Source organism: Rhamphochromis longiceps, linkage group LG7 (genome assembly GCF_057381845.1).
Source record: "Rhamphochromis longiceps isolate RC_006_pf linkage group LG7, R_longiceps_female_GT1.1, whole genome shotgun sequence".
Lineage (NCBI taxonomy): Eukaryota > Metazoa > Chordata > Actinopteri > Cichliformes > Cichlidae > Rhamphochromis > Rhamphochromis longiceps.
Genome location: NC_140563.1, coordinates 56,284,709 through 56,297,874, shown reverse-complemented (window position 1 = coordinate 56,297,874; position 13,166 = coordinate 56,284,709). Strand labels below are relative to the sequence as shown.

The 13,166-nt window shown below is 40.0% G+C and overlaps 1 pseudogene; it reads left to right on the top strand.

The window, feature by feature from the left end:
- Nucleotides 1-4,785: 4,785 nt before the first annotated feature.
- Nucleotides 4,786-12,774, top strand: LOC146666427 (uncharacterized; annotated as a pseudogene).
- The last annotated feature ends 392 nt before the right edge of the window (nt 12,775-13,166 follow it).

Genomic DNA, 13,166 nt, shown 5'->3' with positions numbered 1-13,166 from the left:
TCCTCATCTTTCTGAAGCACTTTGCAAACCACACCAAGGTAAGCCATGATAAAAAGTAATGGAATTGCGATGCTGGTGAACAACTACATTTTTTCAGCTTCATTGTTATGTTCAAAATTGGTGCAAGAGTTGTAGGTTATAATGCCCACTGGACCAATGAGGCCAAACGCAAGGAAGACCAACCAAAATTAATGAAATATTCAGTTGCAGAAAATTCCATAATTTGTCTTTTTTGGGGGGTTGGTATATGTTCAAAAGTTAGATTTCTGCATTCTGTCACACACACACATAACTACATAAATGGCTCTAAGTGCATTCATGTGTTGAATAAACAAAGATTACATGTTAATGTTTTGTTAGTACCCTTATTTCATTGTGTTACATTTTACCCCAGGATATGTTACAACTAACCCAGACTATGGGGTTAATTGTAACATTTCACTCTTTGTGTTTGAGACCATACCATGCAATGGGTAATTGTGCTGCAGAGAAAATAGCTGCACTATTTAATAGCAGAGACATGTAAATACTTTGCATTACATTTTGAATCCACTACCTTAAAAGAGCTCCAATTTACAGACAGAAATGTCAAAAATGTTACAACTATCCCCGGTCTCCCCTACAGTATATAGAGAGACGAGACAACGTGGCTCCAGTTACAGCAGTGCAAGTAAACAGACAATAAATATAAGAAGAGTAAGAAAATAAATATATACTTTAGGACTCGGGGTAAAAGGATCAGTAACAATTTAAAATTTATAATTTACAGTTTGATGATTTAAAGTTTCACACGCAACCCGTCGAAAGGGGAGGGGGGTGGCTGCTTCCAAATAGAGCACATTTCATTCATAATGTTGTAAATCCAAGCCCATTATGTATTCAATGTCAACCTGTTAACGGACTCAGGCGCAGATCAGGAATCCTTGTAGAGAAGACAGTTAATTTATTTATACAGACAACACCAGGTGATAATATATACAACATGCTGGGGGGTGGGGGGGTGGGGTACATGGCTCCAGGGTCCGTGAGGGAAAGGAAGGGGATCAAACGCGCTCCAAAGGGTCTCCAAATCACTCTCCTCACTCCGTAACTGGGTCACACACATCCACACACTCGTTCACAGGATTACAGGCAGGCAGGGAAAAGTCCGGGAAAGATCTGCACACAAAAACTTCAGTTAGAGACGAACTGATGGAAGCAACTCACAGATTCAGATTCAGATTTTCAAACTACTGAGCGGCAGGTGTGGAGATGGCAGGTGCATGGGCCAGGGGTGGGAGCCCGTAATGAGCACTGCCCCAGCAGGAGAGAGAGAAAGAGCAAAACAACAAAAACACATGCTGCCTAATACAGGATCAGCTCTTGATCACAGGGACCATGACACAACCCGTGGTAGAGAATACACATTTTTCCAGCAACTGGTGGTTGTATCTTTCTAATTAGGTGGACAGCTCTTGTGCACATTATGCCATGTGAAAAACCTGAATATGTTCTTGCCATATTGAGCTTATTTTAAGCTTATTTAAATGTGTCATATATAAAAAGAAGATATGTCGGTATTACAAAATGTAGTAATTAAATGTTGTATTTACTCTCGTTAGAAAAATGGAATGTACAACATTCATAATACATTGTTTAAACCTAATTTTTGTTTTATTTATGGAATATATTAACATGCATGAGAAGCCTTGTGATATTTTCAAGCTAAGTTTGCACCAGCATCCCTGCCTCTGTGTTTCTTGCAGGTAGTGTTACAAAACTGTAAAATAACTGAGAATGTGGCCCAAAATGCTTTTATTTTTAAGCTGCTTTTAAGGAGCTTGTATATGCTTCTGTGCTGGGCTGCACCTAATTAAAATTTTCAACAAAACACTTTTTGCAATAAGAGAATCAAAATAATCAAGTTAGAAGTACTGCTTATAAAAACAAACAAAAGAAAACAGAGAGATGCCAGTTTGTATTGTCACCATGATATACTTGCACATGACTTACTAATTTTGTGGAAAGTCAGTGAAAGCATTGTACACGCACAGTCCACAAAGCATACAAAACGATTAATAATCTTTACATGTTTTCACAGCAGTGGGATCTGTGGGACCCAAAATAATAAAGTGGCTACAATTTCATTTACCAGGAAATGAAATTGGCATGAAATGAGAAGAGAGAGGTGTTTTGAAATAACGCTTGCCATTCTACTATAGCTTGGGAGCAAGTTTAAGATTTGAACAGAAAGAAATCATTTCTGTCTCTTCTTTTGCTCTCGTATAAATTCGCTTGATTGTCTCAGGATCAGGATGAAGAAGAATTGGATTGAGGAAGGTTTCCAGGCTCAAAAGTTACAGTACACAACAGTAAGGGAAGAGTCACATACAATGGTGTGAAAAAGTATTTGCCCCCTTCTTGTTCTTGTTTATTTTTTTCTATGTTTATCACTTTTAAATATTTCATATCATCAAATAAATGTAAATATTAAAAAAGATAACATAAGTGAGCACAAAATCAAGTTACTAATAAAAGGTGTTTATTATTATTACTATAAATATTGTTGCAAGGGAAGAATTCAAAACCACTTGGAAAGAAAAGTATCTGGACTTCTTTAAGTTTTCTTGAAGACGTTTCACCTCTCATCCGAGAAGCTTATTCAATTCTAAATGCAATCAGTGGAGAGTCCCAGATTTGAAGCCCTATGGGAGTGTCCGCACGAGCCAAGGTGTGAAAACGGGTGTGGGTCACAATCAGCCAAGGCTTTGGGTGGACCCATTGTGAAACCTTGCCCAAATATATCATGTGATTTATTGAGGTTGAGCCAGGATGTCTGGGAAGGGATCTCAAAACTGGATTATTTTTTGCCAGACAGTTGGTCTCGTAAGCCACCACCTCTGTTCAAAGACGGTTGTTCACAGTGAACATAGATGGCTTCTTTCACTCCGCTTTCAAACCATCTGTCTTCTCTGTCCAAAATGTGAACATTGACCTTTGTCCTTTAGATGCAGATGGACAGTCGAGTCTTGTCCCGTGGAGGTGGCTCTTCCACGTTGTACCATGCATTTATCAAGTGGCTGTTTTGTCTCTCGAATGTAGATGTCTGAGCATTCCTTGCAACAGGATACAGGATATGTTCTTAAGTTTGTGTTCAGGAGTTTTGTCTTTGGGATAAAACAGTTTTTGTCTGAGTGTGTGGTTGGGTCTGAAGTACAGTGGCATGTTGTCCTTGGAGACTCTCCTGGGTTTTTTCTGATAATCCAGCCCCACAGGGGATGACTATATTGTTGCGTTTGTATTTCTGATTCTTCCTAGTTGGTGTCTGATCTTCTTTTCTGTGCATCTTTGCTAACCTGATGAAAGCCCAATTATATGGCGTTATTTTTGTGCCACTGTTCTGAGCGCACGTAAAATAAATTTGCGCGCACGTAAAAAAAATTTGCAGGTGCAAGTGTTGCATTTTGAGGAGAAATTTATTTTGAGCGAAGAAAAGCTAAATTTGAGTGAACTTTTTGCTGCGTGCAAAAACTGTATTTCAGTGTTTGCTATTATCCATACACACACAATAGCAGCCGCTGTCGCTCAGTGTTTGCATTTGCGCTTGCTCGCAATGTGTTGCTTGCGCTCTCAACATTCAACTCTTTCTATACACCGTTATAGTTGTGCCACAAAACCAGCCAATCACAGACTTGGATGCAAAAAAATCTGATTGGCTGTTTTGGTCTCCATGACTTAATAATTGCTCAAAAAATCAATTTACTCTGCCTTACAGAAACCTGATTACAGCAGGATGATTATGTTAGTTTAAATGAATCAACTCCCCCGAGTCATTCAAACTATCAGGATGGATGATTCAACCACCAAACCCTGCCCTGTTTCTTTTTTTTCCTTTTTGTCTTTGCTTCTTGATAAAAAAAAAAGGAGAAATATACTTGCCTACATATGCTATTCTACATGCTTTTAAACCATTTAAAATTACAATTCATAGTCTTATATGTGAATTATATCATGTTAAATACTACTAAACAAATGACTAAGTATTTTAGACTTTAGTTTACTTCAGCCATATTCCATATAAATCAGGTATCAAACAAAAATAAAAATAGCTTCAAATACAGTCATGACAGTAAAAGAATATGACTTTAAGGACTTAACAACATTACTTCAGTTATAGTACACCAACATCTCTTATACATTAGCACTAAGGGAAAACTGAATGACCTGGTGATTTTTGTCCATAAAACTACTCATCTAAGATTACCACAAAGTAAAAGATCTCTCAGCAAAATTATGCAACATTTTAGGCACACTATTGCCCCGATCAAATCAGTGAGCTGGTATTTTCTTATTCTAAACATGAACTACTGTTACAGCAACAGTCATGGACACAACAACCAATGGCCACTATGTGAAGGAGCCAAACACATGCTTTCTCCTCTCGTTAACTGAGATAAACTGCTGGCATATTTTTTTGACATCTATACTGTCCTCTCCTGGTGGACATGGCAACACGTTATTCATGGTTACATACAATTTTAGACTGATGTGGGCCAAAGCCTAAAACGATGTGCCGGGAGCTTGCTGTTCTCCCCGGCTCAGATATTTAAAGTTTACACAGCTACATTCTCGCCTGAAAATATGTTAAATGTTTATTTTGCGACACAGAAAGAGTAATAAGAGTAATACTAAAACTAAGGAGCTGCAGTAGTGTTAGCAATTGTTGGAAACTGGAATTAGCTGAGCCAATCTGAGACATGGTTTTTCAATTTTGTTGTCCAGAAGAAACGGAAGAAATTCGGGAGAATGGTGGCTCTGGGAGATTATCGGGAGGGGCACCGAAATTCGGGATTCTCCTGGAAAAAATTTGGAGGGTTGGCATGTATAGCGTAGTGTAGCATAGCGTGTAACATTATAATGAGGGACACATTTTATGAATGAACTTGACTTTAAGTGACTTACAGGTTTCTTTGAAAATTACTTTCTTATATCCAGTGTTGGGACTAACGCCTTATCAGGTTGTTCAGTCTGACGTCACTAGCAGGCCCATATATCAAACAATCACTATGGCATTACTGAGAGTTGAAAAACTGTCTAAAGTCTTTCATCTTTAATAAAATGATCAGCGTTCTGCTCTACCAGGTGTAACAATTGAGTTTAACATCCAGGCATCCATAAAAATGGAATTTATGACATTTAAGGGAGTTAGAAGTTAGCAGGAAGTTAGCTCGCTAGCTTCTATCTAAATACAATATAGCATGTCCTGACTGCGGGGTTTTGGAAACAAATTAAAACGTACAGCTCTGTTATCACTTCCAGCATAAATGAAGACAGGAAACTAAACAGCAGTGACGTTTGTTGGGTTACTGAAGTTGGGCTAGCTGGTATATAATGATGTATATGATATGACATATGACATTTTGTTCATAAGTTATTAGAGTTGCCAACCGTCCTGTCTGGTATTCAGAGAAAATATTACGCGTTTCTTATTAAGGTGAAAAGGAACAGTTTGTCCCGTAATTCAGCTACAATGAAAAAGGCACAAAGCTGGAGTTATTCTGTGTCTTTGCTGCACAGCTGCCTCTTCTTCTTTCATTCTCCCCTCTCCCTCTCCCGTTTCTACTTCAATCCTGAAACTGATCAATGATCAGCTGATCGGCTCTCTTGTTTGTTTATCGCCCACTTTGCGCCAGAACGAGGAAACCAGCTGATGTCGCGTTAAACAACAGCAGCACGTTTAAGCTTGATCAGCTGTTGTTAGAATGTATTTAATATTAATTTCTACTATCAGCTGATGTTTGCTGGAGCCACAGCTGCAAAAAAGCTGCTGGTCATGATATCGTTTGGTTATCTGGTGAGAGGGAAACATGAAGATGAAACCAGGAGATGTCCTTACTGGATCATCAGAGCTGAACAGGTGATGGAGAAACAGGTTTACCTTTTAGGTGACATAAATTAGTTGAAAGGAAGTTATGAACTGTTTCTGAGAGACAAATAACACCAGGATCCTTTTTTAGGTAGCTGACAGCTGGTAACTGTGCAGGGGCGGGTCTAGCAAAGTGTTGCCAGGGGGCCAGGTAGGGCATTAACAGGGAAAGGGGGGCACAAAGAAATACTTTTCTTTCTTATTCTCATTTAAAATGTCTAGCTTTTAAAAAATAATTATCTGAATCTTACAACAAACGATTGATAGATTGATACATATATACCATCAAAACAGTGAACATCACTGTCACAACAGCGTTTGTTGGGAGGCTTTATGGTTTTTCCTATAATGACGGGCCAGTCTCTAGTCAAAATGCCCGGGCCAATTTTTTGTCCCAGTCCAGCCCTGTATGCAGCTCATCTGCAGCCTGGTGTTGCCTACATCTTCCTATTCAGAAGGCAGAATTTCAGAGTTCTGAGTACAATCGAAAGCACCATGACTGTGGTTTTTGTGTTGGATGTAAAAGGCGCACATGACACTGTGACGTAGGCTAGAATCATGGCGGTGGTCAATGACGGTCCAGGCGTGGGATTTCTCTCGTGGAAATATGCACATTATCTTTTCCTTTCTATTGTTAGGTGGCACAGTGCACTTGTGGCAAGTAAGCAAGCTAGAAGACTGGCAAAGTTATGGAAGCAACACATTAACAAGAAAATTCTGAGTAAAACCAAAGTTACTTTCCCTAGTAACTCGTTACTTTCAAAGTAACTAGTAATGTAACTACGTTACTAATTTAAAGTAACTTACCCAACACTGCTTATATCCAGGTTCTTTTTTGCTGCCATCCTCCTCTCCTCCTTGCGGGTCTTCGTAGCGCAGGCTTGCCACTGCTAAAATTAAACAGAGCTCCCTGAAAGGCACAGCCAATCACATTGGCCATATTTGTCACATGAGGTAGGACTCCACTAGAGAACGTAATTTAACTCTTTCTGCACCGCTACGTTTTTTTCTGCCTATCGGTTTTGTTTTTCTTTACTCGAACAGATCAAATTATTGGTGGGGATAATTCAATAATCGCTGGATATTGGTGGGGACATGTCAAATCTACACCCTTGCTCGAAGCACAGGTGGAGGCGGCAGTGTGGCAGCAATTTTCTACACCTGCATATTAATCAACCAAAGACCAAGACAGACTTTTCATTCATTTGAAAGCTTGATGCTTAGCCTTGTCCATCCTAGCTGCAAAACTTAAAAAACAGTCTTATTTGTGATCACCTATCGTCCAACTGGGCCTTTCGCAGAGTTTCTAATTTCTCAGACTTTTTATCTGATTTAGTGCTCAGCTCAGATAAAATAATTATTGTGGGTGATTTTAACATGCATGTAGATAGTAAAAATGACAGCCTCAACAAAGCATTTTATCTGTTGTTAGGCTCAATTGTCTTCTCTCAAAATGTGAAAGAACCCACCCACCACTTCAGTCACACTATATGGCATAGAAACTGAACATTTAACAGTTTTTCCTGAAAACCCTTTCTTCTCTGATCATTTCCTGATAACATTAAAATTTACAACAATTGATTATAGACTTAATCACAGTAGATGTCTTTCTGAAAATGCTGTAAATAAGTTTAAGAATATAATCCACCCATTGTTATAATCTTCAATGCCCTGTACCAACACAGAGCAGAGCAGCTACGTGAACGCTACACCAACAGAGGTTGAAGGTTTCTTGTTTGATGTGTTATGTTCAGTTTTGCATGTTCTGTCTAGTTGTGTTGCTAGCCCCAGCCATGTTCCCCACGTGTTTCCTGTTTCCTCACCAAATTTAGTATTTGTGACAAGTTATTATGTTTCTGTTAAGTCACAATATTTTTGTTAAGACGTTATGTTAACGCTCCATGTCGGAAATACATTGCAGAAAGCCTCTGTCTGTGTCTGTGTGTGCAAGGGGTGCAGCTGTATTGACAGGAAAAAGTGCACAGCCTGAGGAACAGACAGAACTAGCCTCTCTGATTGGTGGACTGAAATTGAGCAGTTCCAGGCTGTTTGTCATAGATACACACAGGCCACACTCTTAATAGCCCATGTTCATTAAGAGTGTGGCCTGTTCTACCTGAATAGAACTAAAGATTTTTCTCATAGGGTTAATAACATGTCTACCAATTATTTCATGTGCAAATTACTGCTGAGAGTTACTCCAAAAACTTCCTTTAGTGGCTCTTCATCAGAATATTTATTTATTTGTTGACATGAAAATCAGTCACTGTGTATTTTTAAAACCTACAATTCAATGTGATGGCATTATCCTGCCAAACAACATAAAAGTATCCAAAAAGGTTAAGTATGGAAAATATTATAAATGGGAAATCTTATATTGCACTCTAAGAACAATAAATGTAAAATAGCAGGAAAGATCAGTGCTCTGTTGCAGTATGCAGAGTACATGTGTAAAATTTTCACAGTACCAAAAGACACATTGCCTTTGCAGACTGATGATCAAACACAGAGACAAAGGTCACAGAAAAATTACAAATACCAGAACGTTGCTGTCTTATGTCATTCAGTCACCTAAAGGTAGTAGGTTTGACCTTCAGAGGGTCATCATGATTAGGTCTGCATGACTACTGCACCAATTTCCAGTCATGTGACTGGCTGATTAGATATTTGAGCAGGTGTACCTAAGTTACCTGATTTTAGTCATTAGGCCTTTTAAAAAGTATTACTGCCATTTGTGTCTTAATATTTCTAGTAACACTACTTTAACTGCAGTGAGCATGTGAGACATCCCTTTTTATGGAAAAGGAAGGAGAATTAATATTTATTATTATTCACATATTGCACAGACCTCTTCAATCAAATTTGCTTTGGTGGACAGAAAACAACCATTGTAGACAGTTTGGGGTTACCTTTTATAACATCAGACTAGTATTAAATTTTCAAAAGTGAAGTCAGTTCTTCTGACCAGGTTTAGACCAGGATGAACATAAGTATAATATTGAACCTGAAGTATGATCCTCCCGCCCACTAGGGAACCGCTCCCAGCTGTGGGTTCACCTCCTCCTGCTGAACTCGTAGAGCAGCAAACAACCAGTCCAGAGACAGACTCTAATGTAGCATCACTTTGATCCTGAACTCCTGTGAAGCATGACGAATGTGGCCTCTCTAAATATGACTAACTAAGAAAACATGTCAGTAGGCACCCTAGTAATTAATGACTTAATTATTTTGGGTATTATTGTATTATTATCATGTCACAAGAAAAACAATGGTGTGCTTGGTTTCAACGTAACTTTATTCTTTCATGAGTTATTTACAAGTTTCTGACCACTTATAAAATGTGTTCAATGCTGCCCATTGTGTTGGATTGTCAATGCAACCCTCTTCTCCCACTCTTCACATACTGAAAGCAACACCACAGGAGAAATGCCAGCACAGGGATCCAGTATCCGTAGTTTCAGGTGCTGCACATCTCGTATCTTCACACCATAGACAATTGCCTTCAGATGACACCAAAGATAAAAGTCTAAGGGGGTCAGATCGGGAGACCTTGGGGGCCATTCAACTGGCCCACGATGACCAATCCACTTTCCAGGAAACTGTTCATCTAGGAATGCTCGGACCTGGCACCCATAATGTGGTGGTGCACCATCTTGCTGGAAAAACTCAGGGAACGTGCCAGCTTCAGTGCATAAAGAGGGAAACACATAATCATGTAGCAATTTCAGATATGAAGAATGGACCCACTATCGTTGTATCCCATATACCACACCAAACCATCACTTTTGTTGTTCCAACAGTCTTGGAGAGATCCAAGATATCAACACAATTTCGATCCGCTCCTCACGTGTTAACCTCTTCGACATGTCAATGGCTGTGAACAAAGAGAAACTTGTAAATAAGTCATGAAAGAATAAAGTTACGTTGAAACCAAGCACACCATTGTTTTTCTTGTGACATTACCAATAAGTTTGATGTGTCACATGGCCCTCTTCCTATTGAAGAAAAAAAAAGTTGTATCCAAAATGGCCGACTTCTAAATGGCCACCATGGTCACCACCCATATTGAGGAGTTTGCCCCCTCACATATACTAATGTAGCTCTGAGCACTGACTGTAGCTCAGGTGGCAGAGCAGGCCAGCCACTAATCAGAAGGTTGGTGGTTCGATCCCAGGCTGCCTCCTGGCTGCATGCCAAATATCCTTGGGCAAGATACTAACCCCGTGTTTGCCTACTGGTGGTGGTCAGAGGGCCCGGTAGCGCCAGTGTCCGGCAGCCTCGCCTCTGTCAGTGCGCCCCAGGGCAGCTGTGGCTACAATGTAGCTTGCCATCGCCAGTGTGTGAATGTGTGTGTGAATGGGTGAATGACTGAATGTAGTGTAAAGCGCTTTGGGGTCCTTAGGGACTAGAAAAGCGCTATACAAATGCAGGCCATTTACCATAATGTGCCACAAACAGGACTTTAATATCACCAACCTTACGGTGTATCCATATAAATGGCCCACCCTGTTACATACCTATCAGGGTATGTAACAGTTTTTGTTTTTACTGCATTTCAATAATTTGAAGAATTTGATGTAGTTTTAAAAGTTGACAAACTTAAAAATCATTTTAAGTAACAATGACTAGATTGCTATTTCTTTGACAGGTGCTGTTCAACACACCGATTCGATTTATGAAACAGTTGTAAAGATCTGCTGGCATCTTCTGGGCTACAGGACTCAGGTAAGACCCAGATTCATGCAAACCAAAGCTGACAGAAAATATCAGGTAATTTCTGAGGACCTAAGAGTGGTGGTGAATAAATGTCTCCTTTTATTTTTAGATTGCGATTAGATTAGATAAAACTTTATTAATCCCTCGGGTGGGTTCCTCTGGGAAATTCGGTTTCCAAATAGCACAGCACCGACAGAAGTTACAGAATGTGAGCAGAATACTATATGTACACATATATAAATACAGAGACATATATAAATAAAGATTATACCAAAGGGATAAATAAAATAAATAGGAATAAGAATACAAGGGAATTGCACATTTCAATTATTGAAGTCTATTAGACCATTGAATATTAGCAAAAAGTATTGCACAGTGAAAAGGCACTACATGATAAGGTTTCCGAAAGAGACTCAGGCGCAGGCCAGGGTATTCCTTTCAGCGAAGAACAGTGCGTTTCTTTACGGTGAACACAATCACCAAGTGGCTATATACAACGTGCAGGGGGGAAAGGGGTCCGGGTCGCCAGGGTCCGTGGGAAACAGGGTTAGGGGAAAAGGTGCTCCACACTTTCTGTACAAAAAGCTCCTCCTCCTCCTCCTCAGTCACTCCTCTCAGAATCCGGTTCCAAAAACGATCTAAACACAAAAGGTCAGGTTAGTTAGGATAATAACAAAGGGCTTTCAAGATTCAGGTCGGCAGATACACACGTTTGACTGACGCTGATAGCTCAACGATCCACCGAAGACTAGCGCAGACTCGCCATCTTAAGTAGTGCAGTAATCAGCTGGGATCAGCGGCCGGTGTGGTGATGAGAGCAGGTGCGTGGGCCAGCAGCGGGAGCCCACAATGAGCGTCGCCGCGGCGAGAGAGAGAGAGCGAGAGAGGAAAAAACCACAAACATATTGCCTAATAGACGGTCGGCCAGCGAGGCACAGGGACCATGACACTACAGCTTGTCCCCCCCCTCCTTTGTCCTCCTGTTTCCCCTCCCTCTCCCCTCCAGAGAGGGGAACTGAGATGTTTATTAACCCTTTAAACAAGATACACAAATTTGTTTCTTGCTATGTCATGTTGTGTATGATATACTTTTATTATGTATTTATTATATTTTTTGTATCGCATTTGATGCATCGGATGTTTTTAGCAACTTTTTGTTAACAACAATGTTAACTTTAGACAAAAAAAAGAGTTTTGTCCATAACATTTTGAAATTATGGCAAGTATTGATCATGTTGATGAGACAGAGGTCTCAGAAACTCATGTATCAAGTATGATACAAAGGGCATTATAGGGTTAACAGTCCAGCTACAGTGTTTCAATATTTAAGTGATGCTTTGAATATGTTTAAAAGATAATTCTTATAATGTTTTTCTACAGAACAACTAAACTCCTCAGCATGGTGAAGGACTACACTGAAAAAGAAGCAGCTGGAACAGCATAACACCAAACTGCTCACTGCGCAGGAGGTAGTGATCGAGGAAGTTCCCCGCGTTCTCCATGGCTTCTGGGAGCTTCCTCCTTGTCCACTCCTAAACATGGCCTCCCAGAATCTAAGCATCCTCTCCACGAGTGTCACCAAGGCCACTTTGGATCGTGTCTCACAGCGATGGAAACACAGGTCATCTTCACCCACTCCATCCGAGACAATATGGTCGACAGCATCCTGATGGAGATCAGACAGAAATTTCCTCAAGAAATTCTGTCTATCACAATTGCAAACTTTGCGCCAGTGTTGCTGAAGACCATTGCTGATGTAGCAATGATCCAGATATCTGAAATGTTTGAGCCTCCTTCAACTCTTCCTGTTGTGAAGAACACAAATGAAGAACCCTCCTCTGACTGTCTTTCAATGGCAAATGTTCCACCAGCCGAAGGGTCTTTTCCAGAAAGTGTTCCAGCGCCTGACGTTCTCTGTAAGGAACTTCTTGCTGAAAGGGCATCAAGTCTGAGTTCTCAAGACCTTAAGATCGAAGGACCTCTTTCAGAAAGTGTGCCAGAGCCTGATGTTCCCTGTGAGGAACTTTCCTGAACCTGAATCCAGTATGAAGTCCAAAGACCTTCAGATCAATAAGAGGAAGAAGAAAAAGGGCTTCTTCAAAAGACTTAAAAGTCTGTTCTGCTGTTGTTGCAGACCAAAAGACACTGACTGACACTGAAACTGAAATTGTCACCGCACTGGGTCTGCGATCTAGTATTGGTGTTCCAGTAACTGTAAATATGTAAATGTGTTCCTTGATGATTGTTGTTCATGTTTTGGGGGTTTCAGTAGTTTTCAGTGGGCTGGGTGTTTTGTTTTTCCCTTCGTGTTCTTTAGTTAATTCTTATTCATAGTTCCTGACTTGTTTTCCTAGTTCTTTTTTCTTAGTTTTTAGTTTCTTGAGTCCAGTTATATGAGTTTTGAGTTTTTGGTTTGTTTTTTGTGACGTTTATCTCTAATGAAAATGTTTTTCCAGCAATAAAAGCTGCCAATTTAAGTTTCATTCTACGTAAGAGTCCTGAGTTTGGGTCCTACAACCTGCCTATCACAGCACACCATGATAGA